This window comes from Elgaria multicarinata, chromosome 6, assembly GCF_023053635.1.
Source record: "Elgaria multicarinata webbii isolate HBS135686 ecotype San Diego chromosome 6, rElgMul1.1.pri, whole genome shotgun sequence".
Lineage (NCBI taxonomy): Eukaryota > Metazoa > Chordata > Lepidosauria > Squamata > Anguidae > Elgaria > Elgaria multicarinata.
The window spans coordinates 72,874,900-72,893,532 of record NC_086176.1 but is presented as its reverse complement, the minus strand read 5'-3'; positions in this window follow the sequence as shown (position 1 = coordinate 72,893,532).

Genomic DNA, 18,633 nt, shown 5'->3' with positions numbered 1-18,633 from the left:
AAATCAGTGATCCCTAAACTGTGGCCTCGGGTATTCTACTATGTCATGGGAAAGCTGCTAGTGTGGCACAAAGAATGCATATAACCATTTAGGGCATTTGTGAGGGGTTATTGTTTAGTGGCAGGGCAGAAGGCCTGTAGTATTTCCAGCAAAAGGGTAGTTGTTTTTGGTGAAATTTCTATTGGTTTTTAATATCCAAAGGCTTGAAATTTTAAGTTCGTTTTAATGTTGGCCTTTGTGAACTTTTTATTGTCTTGAATTTTATTCTTCAACTATTTTTTGTAGAAGCTGCTTTGAAAGGTTTTTATCCATAAAGGTAACATATCAAACTTATAAACAAACAAACAAACAAACAAACAAACAACATAGCACAGCTAACCCTACTCTAGCCAGGTGGCTAAGCCACAGCTGAAAATCTCTTCCTTACTAAAGTAAATTTGATGTCCACAGATACTTCAGAGAGTCACAGTAGGTTGCTTATTAGTATCCATGGCAATGCCCAGCACCTTTCCTTACTTTTATTTACATACAGCAACTTTGGCTTAGTACAACAAATGAGTAGAGCTTAGCAATTGAATTTTGGCCTGAACCATAACACTCTGATTGTATCAAATGTAGAGCTGGGAAATGAAGGATGATGACTATTCCCCCCCTTCCCCTCCTTTGCATATTCATGGCCATCTGACAAAAATGCCAGGCAGTTGCCCATGGTAAATGTGCTGCATGTTCAGATGAAGACAAGCAAGAGGCATTTTTCCTCCAAGGATTCCCCAATCAGATGAATTACAAGCATGGATGGCAGCTGTCACATATGCGGCCAAATGCTCTTTGATAGGAGAAATGGCAACTGAGACCTTCAGATCCATTATGCACAAACAAATGATCACTGCTTCGACAATGGATGAGCAGAGATACATGGTTAATTGTCTTCAAAGTATACAATGAAGCTTGACCTCTTCTATTGCTTGCAATATTGGTCCTTTTTATCTATTCCTATTTCCATGGAAGGTGTAGCTCTTCATTTACAAAATGTCTGCTTCATGACTCCGCAGTGTGTGTATTCATTAGGAGTGTGCAAAGTGGGTCTTCTCTGTCTTGAAATCCAATCTGGAGCTCTGTAGAGGTGATTCTCTGCCTCAATTTCAGAGCCCCTCCGCCTTGTCAAATTACCCCTGAAGAACTGTTCAGTATCTGGGTAACTGGTATTAACAGAAATGCTTACAGCTCCCTCATTTTTAAAGATAAATAGAAAAAAACTTGGCACAGTGATAGCTCTTAAGGAGACCTTTAGCCCCACCAATTTTGAATCAAATTGGTTCATGCTTTGATTTTATAGGAATTGTTAAATGGAAATTAACAAAATGTTTACATCTGCAAAAAAATTTATAGACAAAGAGATGAAACATTGCAAGGTGATAGCTCATAAGGAAGGCTTTAGCTCTATCAAGTTTGAAATAGATCAGTTTATGCCTTGATTTTTTAGGATTTTTTAAAAAAATCCTCACTCCAGCCTCCTCCAACCTGGTGCCCTCCAGATCTATTGGAACGGACACACCCACGCTTGGACCCAGCCACTGAAATAAAGAGCCTGCCAAGCTTTCTCACTCACCAGCCACCCCAACAGCACTTTCACACTGTGGAAGCTTTTGAATTATGTTCCTTTTCAGGCTATATTTAATTGCTAACTGATATATTTAAATTTGCTATTGCAATCAGTTCAGGAAATGCATGGATTACAAAATGGAAAACTCTATGATTTAAATCAGTCTCCCCCTCTATGATTTAAATCATAATTCCAATCACTTTGATGCAAATCTGACCTCCTTTTTTAGTGTAACCTGGCATAAAGTGTTGTTGTTTTTTTAAAAATTAAAATAAACAAATATCTCAATACATTGTGCTATGGCTCCTTGCATAGCCATATGCATGACTGCATGACTGCAGCTGAAACTGTCATGCTATCATTGCCGTTGTCAAATACAATCTGTTATTATGCTTGGGTACAAATAGTTCATCTGAACAATTAGATTTCAAGCAGGCTTTATTCCACCTAGATGTAATAACCCTTTAGATTTCTTTTACAAATACTACACTTTGTTTCCCTCATTTCACATATCTGCATCTTGTCTTACACCTCTATCCTCAAGAAAATCTATTACTCCAAAATTCTTTCATAAAGCCTTCTTGCAGTGTAACCTGTCTGTGGGGACAGTGGGTTGTTCCAGATCTTTGCCTCCAAATGGCACTTGGGAGCCTCACACAATACTGAACAGTGCTTAGAAGCTGTTACTGCACCATTTGACTTTCTGAAAGGGTTGTCTTACTGCTTTTAATCGCATTGCATTGCTGCTTCTAGTTTACCTGACTGTGGTTGATCCATTGGGTTACTCCAAAGGACTGCAAGGCAGTCAACACCACTCGCTGAGTATTGGTGCAATGGAGTAGTTATTTGCATCTGGACTAAAAAGGTGTGTAGAGGTATCTCCAGTGGTTTCTCCGTAGCTCTTAAACCCCTTTTCTCTATAGGATTTCCTAAATTGAAGCTGGTGGATCTTCTTGGTGGTGATGTTAGGATTTCCTGCTTGACAAAGCACTTCTTGCTTGGGGATTTATTTCTCAATATATTTTACAAACAAACAAAGTTTTTCCAGACAAGTCTTCTATTGTGCACCGAATTATACAAAAGGCCCAGATGTTGCTGTCTTCTATTTGTAACCCGCTCACATTTTCCCGCCCCTTCTTCGACATTTTTTTCTTGCTAGAAAAGAAAATCCATTAAAGCAGAAAAGACACAATAGCTGCACAATGCCTAATTCTAGGAGCCCTGTGTCTGGAAGTACCCATAAACTCTGTTGAACTTTTACAGTGCTTGGTTTTGTTTTAATCAAAGTCGTCATGCGCCCTGAGCATTTGCGAATGGGGGTAGGTTACAAATGAGAATCCACCTTAAGATGGAGAGGTGGTCTCTTTAACACTGCACTGTTTCCGAACCTTGCCTCTAATGGGATCAGCAAGGCGGTTCAGGCAGGGCGATGCATCACAATGTTCAGGTTGGAGGGTATCCAGATGGCAAACGGCAGCACATCTTGTCAGGCTCATTCAGGAATGTAATTGTCATTTAATTGTTTCTGTACAAGAAATTTAACTTTTAGATTGGATATTATTTTTATGGCTATGACGCCGCTGAACAGTGAGAAAAGCCCACTGATTTACAGGGCTGTGCTGACCTCAGACATAAAACAAAACGATTTCCCTACCGTCACCTTACAGGTGGCTAATTTTTCATTGGCTCCCCCCTCCATGCTCTCCTTGTTTCTTGGTTACAGAGCAGAAGCAAAGATTCTCTTCACCATAGAGAATGAATGGTGTCTGTTCTGAAGAGGAGAGCAATTGCACTGGGGGCAGCTGCCTGTGTGTTTTTCCCAGATAACTATTTACTCTTAATAATACCCAATGGTGCTGCAAAGAATAGGTCTTCTCATGTAAATTTAACCAAGAGATCTGGGTCATTCTGGGAAGGCATTCATTGGATTTGTTTAGATTAGGAATTTGGGATTAAAGGAATCGAGGTGGAACAGTGATATTGACAGGAGTTGTTGGGGCTGCAACTAGGAATTCACAGTTCTGTGTATACAGATGCTTTGTGTGGTGAGCTACTGGCTGAAGTAATTCCCAAAGCAGTAAAGAGTTCCTGAGTATAGGAGTGGCATTGCCCACGTAGGGTGGTTATTGGCTTTCTTCTCCAGGAAGGTTGTTAGAGGGAAACTTTGGCTCTTTCCCTAGCCTACCTTGCTAGGGATGGATGAAACAGTCAGATTTTCTTTCTCTCACCTTCATTTTCTTTAAAATCATCATCATCATCATCATCATCATCATCATCATCATCATCATCCAAAGTTATTTCTATCCATTTGATGAAGAAATTTGCAAATGGTGGTAAGCTCTTCCCAAAAATGAACTGAACTAAATTCTCATTACTGGCCACATTCAGTAGACACAGCTCTTCATAGCATGGCGTGAACCATGTTGTACCTGCCTGCCCCAGTATAGCACCACAGACATTGAGATACTTCCAGGTGGAGGCTTCCTACTTCCTACCATTAACAATCAAAACACATTGTGTAACTGTTCCATCTTTTACTCCTTAACAGTTTTTCCCCACTAAGCATGAAAGGGCTAAAAATGGAAGACAATGTCATCTGGACCCCCATCCTCATAAAATTCTGTGAGCATGATTGCACAATAAAACCCTCATCTGAAAACATCCATGGTTGACTTCACAGGGATTGAAATCCAGAATACTAAGACCAAAGCACTCAAAGATGTCTACCAGGATAGACTAAACTGTCACTTTCTCCCACATCCAAATACTTCAAATCTCACACACTTTCCATCCCAATCATGAAGAAATTAGCAGATTTTGGTAAGATCTCATAAACTCCTCTGAACCAAATAAAATTCTCATCCACCTCAAATCCTTGAATAGGCTAAGAGGATACTGGATGCCCTAAGAGTCTTAACATCCTGACCTCCAACAGTTCATAGATGACACTACGCAAAAGTAGACACATGCTCATAACACCCCAATTCCCAGACCAAAATGGCTGCCCATATCCCCCTCCTCTATGATTAAACATTGCTGCAAGCTCTACCTCACCTGCTGTATGTGATATTCCTTGACTCAGAAAAAGCCTCTCCTACATTAACTTCAAAGATGAGATGATACATTTTGTTAAAAGTATACTAGAAACCCATGATTGTTCTGAAATATGAGCACCCTTATTCGCAGGTGGCAGCAGTGCTGGTTCCAGGTTTGGAGGGCCCTTGGGCAAGGCTGCTGCAGTGGAACCCAGTGAGTGGACCAGCTTACCAAAATTGTTGCCATCTGCTGCTGCTCCTTTTCATTGCTACCACCCTCTTGCTTGCCAGGTAGACTGCCAACGAGCCAACAGGCAGTGGTATTTACTGCTCCTCCTTTCACATCACCACTGTTGTCTGGGCCAGAGTGAGAGGAGGATACAGGGAGGGCTCAGGAGCATTGGCAAAGTTAATTGAAGAACTGGAACATGGCAGTTTCCCCTATCTTCCAGTTCCTTCATTTTTTGCATATTAGTAAAACACTGCACATGGCAAGACCTTGATTAAACCATACAGACAATGACATCAAGATGGCATTCTTTTTTTCTTTTCTTTTTTCTTGGCAGAGTTTTATTGATGCACACATATGCCAATTGCAAATTGAACCTGCACATCACACTGTACAACATTTGGAAATGTAAAAAGGAAATAATGGAACATTGCTGATGCACAAGTTTCATGTTGGGAGCAAGATGAGATTATTCAGAACTCTAAAATCTAGAGAGACAATTGCTGAGATTTTTTTGAAAGTGTACTTAACACTGGCAAGAGAAAAAAAAGGTTGTGGTGCTGGGCTCAAGACTTGTTTCCTACTTCTGGTGAATTCATGTATGTCTTTTTGTAATTGGGTCCTTTTGTTTCTGACATGTGCTCTTAGTATGTGCTAGAATGGGAGCAGAAACTGATGTTACGTAGGCCTGCTAGTTTGATAGCAGTTTTCACTGATTCTGACCAGACTGGCTCCAAAGGGAAGAACATTCAGGCATTTGCCAGGGGCCCAAACAGAGGGACCACTACTGCAACAGTGCTACCATTTCCACTTTGCACAAAGTACCCAAGAAGATTAGATGTGGCATAAGAAAATCCTGCCTCTTCTAGATTGGAGGGGGGTGTTTCCACTGAGGGACTCTAAAAATCCTGGAGCCAGCACAGTGTTAGCTTCTTCATCTTATTTTCAGTGTGTGCATTCTTCATATTGAGAAGTATTGCAAACCTACGCTGAGAAAGAAGTATGTAAATCATAGAATCATAGAATCATAGAATAGCAGAGTTGGAAGGGGACTACAAGGCCATCGAGTCCAACCCCCTGCTCAATGCAGGAATCCACCCTAAAGCATCCCTGATAGATGGTTGTCCAGCTGCCTCTTGAAGGCCTCTAGTGTGGGAGAGCCCTCAACCTCACCAGGCAACTGATTCCATTGTCGTACTGCTCTAACAGTCAGGAAGTTTTTTCTGATGTCCAGCTGGAATCTGGCTTCCTTTAACTTGAGCCCATTATTCCGTGTCCTGCACTCTGGGAGGATCAAGAAGAGATCCTGGCTCTCCTCTGTGTGACAACCTTTTAAGTATTTGAAGAGTGCTCTCATGTCTCCCCTCAATCTTCTCTTCTCCAGGCTAAACATGCCCAGTTCTTTCAGTCCCTCTTCATAGGGCTTTGTTTCCAGACCCCTGATCATCCTGGTTGCCCTCCTCTGAACACGCTCCATGTTGCTATATAAGTCTCTACTTAGCATCCAAATAGTTTACAATTTGTGCATTCCCATTTCAAAGTTTAGGCCAAGGGTAGGATTATGGGCCTTATGAGACCGGGCAAGTTTTTATCTTAGAAATAAACACCCACCCACCTTTTCCTCCAGAATGGGTGGCCACAGATGAGCCACCACATGGTGGCAGTGTTGGGTTAACTGGGGTAGAGAAAAACCATTGAGAAGCAGTCCAGCTTTAGAGCATTTGCATCAATAGCCATCTCTCATTTAGGGTACTGATGTCTCCTATTAGCCTTCTTCTGGCATTCACCCACATCACAGGAGGGGAGACATTGGGAATGTGCTCACAAGACCCTGCCCCCATTGCATACCCATCATCTAGCCCTGCTGCTTTTCCCGTTGGGCAGGGAAGGTCTGAGCTGAAGTAGTCTGCAGTGGAGGCTGGTGGCTCCGATGACACTGGGGCGGTAAATCCCTCTGGGTTTCAAGTCAGAACTCTATGCAAGCTCCGCACCTTGGACAGCTCCTTTGGAGTTTTGTCTGTTTCTGACTGAAATCTGGAGCGGATCAACCACCCCACTGACATTGGAGCCACCAGCCTCCATTGATAGAGTGCTCTATGCCTGTACGCTCCTCATGCAATTTGGAAGCCTTGTCCTGCAGGTTTATCCATTTCCTCCACTCAGGGAAGGAACTTGGAACGCCAGTTCAATTCAATGGAAAAATTAGGGATTGGTGAATCTGTCAGCTTTGGTTTCTCTCAATGTCTCCTTATTCCAGTGTTCAGTTTGGTTCATTCCAAATTTTGAGATTTTTTTTTTAATTGCATGAACATTTGTTAGTGTGCATTTCTCCTAACACATGCATTTTGTATGCAATTTTGCCTAATATATACAATTCCTTTTGCAAGTGATTTTCACTTCCCCCTCCATTGCAACATTTGGAGAAGTGTGAATTTTGAAGGATAACTGGATCACGTATTGGTTCAAAAGCGCAAAAATGTGGAAAGGTTGCATCAAAATGTGGACCTAATAAATGTCTCCCCCATCTCCAGGAACATTTTCCATTGGTTCTAAATTGAATCTGTTCATCTGTACACCAGAGTTGTTGTTTTTTTTATTTGTGTGTTGTTTATCACTATCTCAATGTATGTAAGCAATATGCAGTCAGGACAGTGGCTAGAGTAAAAAGAATTGCTATTCAGCTAATAAATACAGAATTCAATTATTCTGGCATTTTGGCTATATCAATAAAAGTGAACTATAAAATTGTAAATGTTGAAGCAGATCTGTCAATTTGAAGAAGCTAATATGAAATTTAAGTTTTTGTCCCTAATTTGTTTGCCATGTGTTAACTTAAAGCAGGAAGATAATTTCTATTTAACTGATCTCATAAACCACTCCTTGTGATTCCCAGACTCAATTTTGTCATCTCTCCTCATATTACTAAAAAGTGTTTTATATAAATATTGACTCGGATATTATTATGTGCAAATGAACTCTGACAGTATCTCATCTCTTGGAATATTGAGATCCTGGAGGGGTCAGTCCAAATGATTCATCACTCCGTCTCCCACCAGTGTCAAAACTCAAGGGAAATGAGGTAAATAATTAAAATGTCAAATGGAAATCAATGTGAATGGGGAAAATATCATCTTCATTTTCTTAATATAATTATCCACATTAATTTTGATGAAGTAATATTTGTTTGATCTCGTGTATGAAAGTGTATAACTCATTCATTCTAGAAAAGAAATTACAGTCATCTATATTGATCCCCTTAAGTGATGTATTTGTAATGGTATATAATTATGGTTTTTATAGGGCAGTAAAGTTATCGTCATGAATTTATGCTAATCACCCTCTGACAACCCTGGACAGATCTCAGTCCACTATTCTTATGAGCAAACATTTCTCAGGGCTGTGCTGTGCTGTAACTTATGGCCCCTGAATGTCATTAATATGTGTATAGGATTGAACAGTTAGATGTTACAGTTCCCAGGTGTCCAGAAGCCAGCCTGTGAGTCAGTAATCAACATGGAAAGAATAGTAAAATGCTCCTTAGTCTTTATTTCACTGAATCATGCATGAAGCACATATGCTTGAATTGCAATATCCTCATTGATGGCACCCATGAATGAGTGCATCATTCATCCTAGGGTTGGTGCAGCAGGATTTATTGTGCATCAGAAATGCACTCATTATGTTCTAAGTACATCTACCTATTCTTTTCCAGGGATGAGATTGGGGACCAGGGAGAAATTAAATACCCACATTTTGAACCACTATGTGAACCAAAACCCAGGATAGTGGGTATAGTGTGAAACCCAATCTGGTGCCCTTCAGATGTTTTAGACATCACCTCCCATCAGCCCCTGCCAGCATGGGCAATATCAGGAAACTTGGGAGTTGCAATTCCAAAATTTGGAGAGCCCCATGTAGGAGAAAGCTGGGATAGAATTTCAGCCTTAATGCATCTATATCCTGCCTTTCAATATCTAGATATATTTCTGGGGGCTGTCTAAACACATGGAAAGCCCCAGTGTGTGTGTGTGGTTGTGCTGCATTGATTATATGACACAGAAGCCACTGCGCAGCCACCCCGGAGCTTTCCAGAAAAGCTGCAGAGAACAAAAGTCAGTGATCTGCCATCTATCCTTGCTCCAGAGTTGCAGTGGAGGTGTGGCTGGGCAGATGGCGACCGATGACCAGTTGCCGTCTGCCTGGGTAGAGAGCAGGGGGAAGGTCTGGAGAGTCTAAGGGCCGCTGGAAAGCCCATGCGGACTCTCTGCATCAAGACTACTTGCCGTCACCCTGCATCAGCGATACCACAGGGTTTGGCAGTGGAGTGGTGCCAACTCAGGACCATGAAGATAACCCCATGGTGGTGAACAAATTTACAATATAAGGTTAAAATAACAGCAACAAGAAGAATAAGCAGCCATATAACATATCAATAAGCAGCATCAGCAATTAACAAATCAACTGGAGACCATAAGGACAAAAACACAAAACCAAAACAAAACCTGCTTGAATAAATCAGTTTAAGTACAGTCAAAGAGAATACCAGCAATAAAAAGTAATATCTCAAGAAAAACAAGTGAAATAATAATAATAATAATAATAATAATAATAATAATAATAATGCTTTTCACATTAAATTGGATTTACTTTCTTCTTTTTAAAACTTACATATTAGGCACTAAGTGAATTTTTTATTGTATATATGAACATAATATTTATACAGATTTCTGCCTTTTACCAATACACATTCACACACACATAATTGAGCAGCTCACCTAAAGTTTTAAAACCAAAACTAAAATCTGACTGGGACTTTTTCCTCTTAAGGTTGGCTGACAAGCCTAGTTGAAGGATATATTATTACATGATACTCTAGTATGGAGGGAGGGAGGGAGAGAGAGGGGGTGGTCTCTGGGGATTCTTATTCAAAACACTAAACCTCATAGAAGTTTGGATTTTTTGCCACATTAGATGATGTGGCATCATAAAGTCTGATAGAGCACTTTGAAAGCCAAGGTACTACTGTGCAAAGGTAATACCTGGAGGTTATTCTTCATGGTTTGTGGGATGGATGGAACATATTATTTTCATTGATCTCCCCAATTGCAATTATTTTAAGTAATTGTACATGTACAGATATGAGAATTTTGCCATTATCCAGTTCTGATGGAATTTTGCTGCAAGATAAATTAACTCCATAGAAAGTAATTGTTTCGGAATGTGAGTTATTCATCTCTCTCTTTCTGAGCAAACATGACAGGGATCTTGAGGATTATCAAAGAAAGAGAAAAGTTCTCTTCAGGCATTCTAAAAGCATGTCATCTCTGCATAAAATGAGCAGGCTAGCTCCGCCCTCTCTGTTACATCCTTGTCACCCTCCACGTGGAGACGGCAGCTGTCTGGAGCAGGGAGCCTCCTCTATCTTCTTCAATTTGAAGAAGAAGAGAAGAAGAAACTGAGTGAAATCCTTTGGGAATTTTGCTGTTGAATTCCTTGGAGTATAGATTGCACATACTATCATCTATGCAGAATACTGTTATTCTACTTTAAATTCTTGTAAATTTACCCTCAGTAGATTAAGTAATATTCTGACAGCAAAATTTATCACAAAGAGAAAGGTCTAACTGCTAAGTTTGTAGTATTTCCAGTAGTGTGATGTTGATATTTTGATAATGGCCATGAGTGCCATCTTTAATGGAAAAACAGGATATTGATTAATGATAATAATAATAATATTATTATTATTATTAATAATAATAATAATAATAATTTCAATAGTGATGGCAATAAGAAAGTATAGCCCTCACTCTAATTTGGTTTCATAATGGTGCAATGTACCAGTAAGATTTGGTTCTCTGAACATGCAAAGTTATCAATGAGATTTGGTTATATGGTTATGATTAAAGCCAAGTTAGAGTGAGAGCAATGCTTCTTGGCATTACACTGGCACTTTATGGGTATAAAATAGAGAAATAATGGCATCCCACAGTAGCAGGGAGTATGATTGCCACTGCCAAGACCTTGTACAGGCAATGGAAGGGGGCAAATAAATAAATAAATAAGCACTTTGAAAGCCCAGATTATAAACTGTAAATGTTGCTAGTAAAATTTCAGCCATAATTGTGATCACTCAAAATGCCTATTGAAATTTGAAATCTATGTTATATTTAGAGATACAGTGCAAAGCAATGTGATGGATTCTCTGTTGATTTCCTATATTCACCTGTCAAAATAGTTGTGTGGTTGTAAATCCTAATTCTCCTCCATCTTTCTGATTATCATTGACTGAGAGATAATAAATTTGCAAAATGCAATAACTTCAGGAGAGACATTGCAAGCAATAATTATGAGGCACTTGAAATCTATTAAAATATCTATAAAACAATTAGATTAAATGACTTTGTTTAGCAATTTTATATTCATGTAAAATATATTCCATCAATTATTCTTAGTTTTGAAACTACAGGATCTAAAAATGTGATTTTTCATTATCATAATCCTAGAACCCTTGTTATTTGACATTCTCTGAGACAACCAACCTCAGATGGAATTCTGCCTTCAGTTTAGTGCATGTCCCGTTATGCTGGGTAAGTGTCTTCAGAATTCATTCCTTCAATATCAAGAAACACTGGACACAATTCAGCCAAAGTTAAATATTTTTACATTATGCTGGTTTTAATGGCAGTGAGTTAAACACACAACTTATATCTCTCCCATTAAACTCAACGGCACTGAAACCATTTAACCTTGGCTGGATCATGCCCAAACATATTTTAATTTCATTAAACTGTATTACATTTTCTGATTTTTAAAATGTTTCCTTTTAGTGGACCTTTTATATTCAATATATACTGGCAGAATGAAAACTTTAATTGAGAGCAATATCACTGACTTTTCTGAAATGATTTCCACTAGAAATATTTCCAGCCATTGTTCTTGCAGTCTGCACGAATAATTGCTTCTGTATATTTCAAGTGCATCCCTTTAATTATTCAACAATTTCATTATTAAACAACTTCATTATCAAGTCAGTTTAAGTGTCAGTGTTCTATCCGCCATTACTATATAATTTTGATGGTTCACACAAGGTCAAGAATAGCTCACTTATGAAATAAATGTAAATGGCTTATTTAAATTAAGCTGTCCTGCCCACAATGTTCTTTACTTTTCTAGTTAGTTTTGTATCAATAGATTTAAAAGGAGCATAACTCATAGAATAAAGAAAAACCAATTGGGAATCTTATTATGACACCTTTCTGATAGAGGAGTTAATGGGTTGAAGATACCATTTGTGGAATTATGACTGAATACTCTTAATCAGAAAAACACACACACACATAACAATTGTTCTTGTGGCAGTAATCCTGCTCAGTACAAGAGTAAGCACAGGATCCAACATTAGATATATGTGCCTGGCTGAGGAGCCAATGGGGTGAAGCTATCATCTGTGGGATTCTCCAAATCATCGGGTTCCCCGGTGTTCAGTATATTCTGGGGTTCATGCTGGGGTTTTTTTCTTTTTTTAAAAAAACCCTATTCTCTGCAGGAAATAATTATTTCTCCCCATGTCCTTCACTCTAAAAAGTACGCTGGAAATGTGAAATCAGTGAAGTTGGTGAGTGATCAGCATCAGGTCCATTATTCTTAGATCTCTATTGTTTTGACTGCTGATGGGGGGGGAAATCCACACATTAAGACCATCAGGAGCTTGTTTCACTGACGTGTATGCTAGCTCCGATTTCCCGCAGTCACAATCTTTGGGCAAGCAAGAGTTTATCTAGGAAACCAGGTTAATGTTTCTTCAGGGCAATCTGAAATCTTGAAAAACTGAGAATTGCAATAATAATGACAGAATGACCCTCATTTTTAAGTACGTTGCTTGTGTTTATGAAGGAAAGCTTGCAAATATAGTTTTCTTTACCTAAATTGTCAAAAAGAAGAAGTGAAAAATGAATGAACAGCATCTTTGTGTAGTCTCATATTTTCTCTGGCAAATCCATATGGCTGTTGTCACAGCTCAAAAACTATTGAGGTGCTTTCTCTTTAAGCAGTTTAGTTTACTTATTGTTTGGCACCATATCTTAACACTGTAGGGAGCTGCCTTATACCAAGTCAAACCATTGGTTCATCAAGCCCAGTATTATCAACACTGGCTGGCAGCATCTTTCCAGGGTTTCAGGCAGGAATTCCACTACCGCTATATCATCATCATCATCATCATCATCATCATCATCATCATAGGTACATATAACACAATTGAACAAACATATAATAAAAATAAAAACACATCAGATAAAATTGTAGGAAGGAGGCCACCAATAACAATGACTGAAAGTGGACTAAACAACAAGTCTTTAGGGACCACTTAAAGACCACAATAGAGGTGGTCAATCAGAGTTCTTCCATAGGAACATAGGAAGCTGCCTTATACTGATGGGTCCATCTAGTCCAGTATTGTCGACACTGACTCTCCAGCGTTTCAGTCTAAAGTTTCTTAGCCCTTCCTGGAGATGCTGTAGATTGAAACAGGTACCATCTGCATGCAAAGCAGGTGCTCTGCCATGGAGCTCCACTCCATCCCTGAGCTCTGTCCCACTCCATATTCTTGGGAGCATAGTTTAGGAGGGTGCCATGAGTGTTCCTGGCCTAAGGGTGGCTTTTTGAACAGTATCTCAACTAGTGGTCTACAATGTTCACAAAGGGAGATACATAAATTATCTGCAGTTTATTTATTTTATTTACAGCATTTAAATACTGCTCCACATCCTAAGATTTTGGAATGGTAAACAATGTATAGGATAAAAGAATAAAAACACCATTTTAAAAAATGCATTAAAACAAACAGAGTTCTAATAAAACCTGAGTTCTAGTAAAACTATGACTGGTCACTCAAGGAAAGCTTCCTGAAACAACATTTTCAGGAAGCAAAACAATGTTATCACCTGCCTGACCTCCAAAGGCAGGGAAATCCATAGGAAAGAGGTCACCGCACTGAAGGCTCTTCTCCTGGTGGACTTTATTCGGTCCACAGGTCCATGTGGAACCACCAGGAACATGCCCTCTTATGACCTCAGTGGCAGGCAGGTTGGTAAGGGAGAAGTTTATAATCATATTTTAAACCAAGATGGGCAAGGGTCATGAGAAGAGGTAGTTGGCTGCACCTCTCCCAACAATCTTGTCAGCATCCTCAGGGAACACTTGTTTTGACTATATCAAGGCAATGGCCACCTTTCTCTGCAAGTTGAACCATTTCATCATTATTTATTTATTTATTACATTTTTATACTGCCCACTGATATAAGTGTCAATTACACGTTTCTTCCCACCTGGAAATCAGGTGGCTGGATAAGGCCCATTTTCAATCCTGAAATGTAGAATTATGCTCCATTTCATACTGACATCTCAATATTCAAGGAGCTATTGCAATGCAAACAAACAGCAAACTTGTTTGCTAAGCAAACAAGTTAAAACAAGGCATCATTATGCAAAGAGTAAAGTAATTAGAGCAAAGAGTAAAAAATAGAGTATAGAGCCCAGAGGAGAAAGGAAGCATGAGTAACTTGGTGATTGCACAGATGGATTGGGTTCTCTTTTGATCCTTGACCTTTCCCTTAGCTGTTAGATGTTGCGACGTGTGCAAGACTTTGCACCTGTACTGATAAGATCAACCTTTTTATGTGACAGCTGAGCAGAATTCCAAATAAGCTCTTCCCCTCCCTGGAGGTATTATGAAAGCAGCAACCGGCGAAACCTCTATGCCTGCCAAAGAGAAGGTGATCACAAAGACATTAGGAATGTGTTCATTTTAATTCTGCCACACCCTATGTTATAAATCTGATTATTTGAATCGGGTGACAATGAAGAGTACTTTCCTGTTCTTGTGATATGGAGAAAGCATTTCTAAAATAGCCAATTTCTTCTTTTTCCTCAGTGTACAGCTAATGTCTGATGTTTCAGCTTTGTAAAAACAACAACAACCGCTCCCCTGCCATCTTGCATTTCAGCCTGGGATATGTTGTTGTCAGCATTATTGGCAGCAATTTACAGAGGCATCTTTTTGCAAAGCCATATTCAGAAGTGCTTCCTTGTCAGATGCCTGCATGTGCTAATATGGAATTTGAAGGGGGGGGGGGGGAGGAGGCAGGAAGTAGTTTGTCAGACCACCCTGTTAAGAGCCATTGTTAGAGCAATCAAATCCATCAGAGCCACAATCATTCTTTCTTTAGCGAGTATTGAAACTCAGGCTGGGGCCATTTGTTTTACAAAAACTACAAGACATCTTTGTTTCAGCTTTACCCCTAACATGACAAATACTAATCAATAGGTTCTTCTTAATTTATCAGAGAAGTGTGTATGTGTGTTTGTGTGTTTATGTGTGTTTGTATTCCTGTATTTTTATTTATTTATTTATATTTACAAACTTATCCACCACTGAACATGAGAAAAGCCACAGCAGTGTACAACCTAAACACCACAACAGTAACAAGCACAGGATAAAACAATCACATGATCATTAGAACTAATATACATATACTGCAATGGGTTATATGTGGGGCTGCCTTTGAAAACGTTCTGGAAACTTCAGCTGGTACAAAACTGTTAACAAGGACTGGCCAACGAGACCACATTATGCCAGTCCTTTTCCAGCTTCACTGGTCCTTGCCCAACTCAAAGTGCTGGTAGTAACATTCAAAGCCCTAAACTGCTTGGGGCCAGGCTATCTGAAGGAACGCCTCCTCCCATATGTAAGATCATCCTCAGGGGTCATTCTCTGTGAGCTTTTGCCAAAGGAAGTGAGGCAGGTGGCTACCAGGAAGAGGGCTTTCTCTGCTGTGGCACCCCGGCTGTGGAATGAGCTCCCTAGAGAGGTTCACCTGGCACCTACACTATACTCTTTTCGACGCCAGGTGAAGACCATTTTATTTGCCCGGTATTTTTTTTCCTGAAGCACTCTCTTTATTATTACAAGTTCTATGGCATAGCCCTAACTTTCACAACAGTTTCCAGAGCTGAACTGTGGGCTAAACCCTCTCTCAAATTCAGCTCTGATGATCTCTGGTAGGCTAACATTTCCAGTCAAAGCCTTCCTAGCTCTGTGAAGAGAAACCTGCAGAAACCAGCTCAGGCTAGTTATAAAATCGACAGCTTTCCCTTGTAGAGAATGCTTTTATTTATTTATTTATTTATTTTTAATATTTTTTATTAGTAATTTCACATCTTAAAATACAACCACATAATACAGTTAACACATAAGAAAAAATAAACAAACATAAATTGCTTATAATTCCAAATTATACTTATCTAATTTTCCATAATCACATAACATATCATAAATGCACCCCACCACCCTTCGGGATCTATTCCTGCTTCCAAAATCTCATTGTTTCTTCTGGTGGTGATTTCCCACCCCCCTTAGAGAATACATATTCTAGGAACTGTTTCCAAATTCCCTCAAATTCATTTACATTTGTTATACCTTTTCTTAACCTTATATTACATGTCAGTTTATCATTAATAGCTATATCCCATATTTCCTTATACCACTCTTCTATATGATACTTTCCCTGCACCTTCCAGTTCCTAGATATGATTAACCTTGCTGCTGTCAACAAATTTGTTATCAATTCTTTAATCTCTTTGTTACACTTTAAATTGCCATATAGTGATAGTAATGCCACTGTAGGTGTCTCTTCCATCTCTATTCCCACATTTTTTTTTATCTCAATAAACACCATTTTCCACAATTTTTGCACAAATTCGCATTCCCACCACATATGTAAATACGTTCCTTTCCCTCCACATCCTCTCCAACAATTTGCTGAATTCGTCTTATTTATTCTGTTTAGTCTCACCGGGGTCAGATACCACCTCCATACAATTTTATAATAATTTTCTTTTATTCTCACAGACATGTTTCTCAACACTCTTTGTCTCCATATTCCCTCCCAACTCTGCTGCCCTATCTGCACTCTCAGATCAGTTTCCCATACCATCTTCCCCATTTCCCCTATCTCTCCCTTTTCAACCAATATTCTATATATTTCACTTGTTAAACCGTTTATCCTTTTATTTTCTCCTTTCTCAATTTCTTTCCTTAAAATCAAATCTTCAAATTTCGTCATTTTACTACACTCCCCATTATCTCTTACCCATTTTTTTGTCCATTGCTCTAACTGCCGATAATTTAACCAAGTTAAGTTCTCCCCCTTAAACACCTCTTCTAATTTCCTACCAATATTCGTCTCTCTTAACCAATCTTTTAACCTCATTATTTTTTTCTCTATTAAAATTTTACTCAATCTCTCTTTTAAATTCCCAGGAAAATTCCTTAACATTATCACAGGTGTTAACGGAGATATACTCGAAAATAACTCCTTTTTATATAATCACCAAATTTCCCAATGCTTTTTCAAAAGAGGGTTTCCTATTTCTTCCCCCCTCTTTTTACTATCTTCTCTGAAAAATATATTTTCCAATTGCCACTCTCTATCTTTTCTTACCCCGTCCTCCAACCAACCTAATTCCCCTACTCCTATAATTCCTTCTACTATGTGTCTTAACCTATTGGCTGTATAATATGCCTTTATATTGGGGATTCCCAATCCTCCTTTCTTCTGTGCTAAGTACCACCACTTTTTATTTATTCTCGCTTTCCTACCTCCATTACAATAATTATTTAACATATTCTGCCAACTTTTTATCTCTTTTTCTGATATTCTAATTGGTAACATTCTAAATACAAAATTAAGCTTAGATAAAATTTTCATTTTAACTAAAGCTGTCCTCCCAAACCACGATAAATTTAACCTTTTGTATTTTTCTATTTTATCTATAATATCTTTTTTCAACTTATATAAATTCTCCTTTTCTAAATCCTCTAAATTTTTAGTTATTTTAATTCCCAAATATTTAATTTGTTCTTTAACTCTCATTTTCTCTTCCTTTCCTTCCCAGTCTTTCACTTCTTTTTTTGTGTAGTTAAATGTCACCATTTCTGATTTTACCCAATTTATTCTTAATCCCGTAACTTCTTCAAATTCTTTCAAATGTTGTTTAATTCTTCCCATTATCTCAAGTGGATCCTTAACGGTTAACAAAGTATCATCTGCAAACATATGTAATTTTATTTCCTTTTTCAAACCTACTCCTTCTATAATCCCATCCTCCCTTATCACATTTGCCAATAATTCCATAACCAGTACAAATAGGACCGGCGAGAGTGGGCACCCTTGCCTAGTTCCTCTGGCCAGATGTATCCTTTCTGTAATCCCGTCATTTATTACAATTGAAGCTGTGCTTTGAGAGTATAATTGTTCTATTACACCTTTAAATCTATCTCCAAATCCCATTCTTATTATCACTCTTTTTAGTGCTTGCCAGCTCACACAATCAAACGCCTTAAATATGTCCAGCGCTATTATTCCCGCTTTTATCTTTGATTTCTTTACCTCCTGCGTCATGTTTATAACTCTTCCAACTAAATTATGCATTTGTCTCCCTGCAACAAAACCACACTGATCCTCTCCAATATAATTCCCTATGAAAGTATTCATCCTCCTTGCCAAAATAGATGAGAACATTTTCGCGTCCTGATTTATTAAAGATATAGGACGATAAGAATCGGGGATTGTCAAATCCTTATCTGCTTTTGGAATTAAAATAATTAATGATTGATCCCAAGATGGCGGTATCTTCTCACCTCCTATTATTCCATTATATAATCTCAATAATTTTGGTACCAACATTTTTTAAAAAGTTTTATAATA